The following is a 589-nucleotide window of genomic DNA, read 5'->3' as shown; positions in this document are numbered from 1 at the left end:
TACTTTTTCACCTTTTATTTTCCTCTCGCTCATTTCTAACGGTTTTTCTCTCGAAACTGAAGGAGGTTTCCAGAATATTTCTCCATATTCTTTGTTCAGGTTTCCAGTATTTTCAATTAGGTTCCCTCAAATAGCCTTGCCTTCAATAACCATGGAAGCTTTGTTGAAGGGACTTTCTGAAGTGGCTAGGAACTGTCTTGAGCTGGTTTTGGATGGGAAAACTCCGTCCTCTATCAATATGTCTTTCATTATGGAAGCTTTAATAGCTTGGGTTGGTCACACCCAGCCACTACTTGACTGTGGGATGAGCCAGTCAAGTGTAGGCAAAAGGGACACAGGCACTGACACTCTTGATTTGACAGAAATGCCCCTTGTAGTCAAAGAGGTCACAGAGGTCAGAAAGAGTGAGAGCATAGTAGAGACTGCTCTTGAGATTTCCGATGTCCATAAACGACAGAGATGCAAAAAGGCAGGCAAAGGGTGTAAACTGGCTCACCCAGAATGGTGTCCCAAACTTAGAGAGTTTGGCCTTCAAATTCATGAAGAAGGGCTGTTTCCAAACGGGATGTAGCTTTTTTCACCATTTATT

This window comes from Tigriopus californicus, chromosome 7, assembly GCF_007210705.1.
Source record: "Tigriopus californicus strain San Diego chromosome 7, Tcal_SD_v2.1, whole genome shotgun sequence".
In the NCBI taxonomy this organism is placed as follows: domain Eukaryota; kingdom Metazoa; phylum Arthropoda; class Copepoda; order Harpacticoida; family Harpacticidae; genus Tigriopus; species Tigriopus californicus.
Note: the sequence above shows the minus strand (reverse complement) of the source record.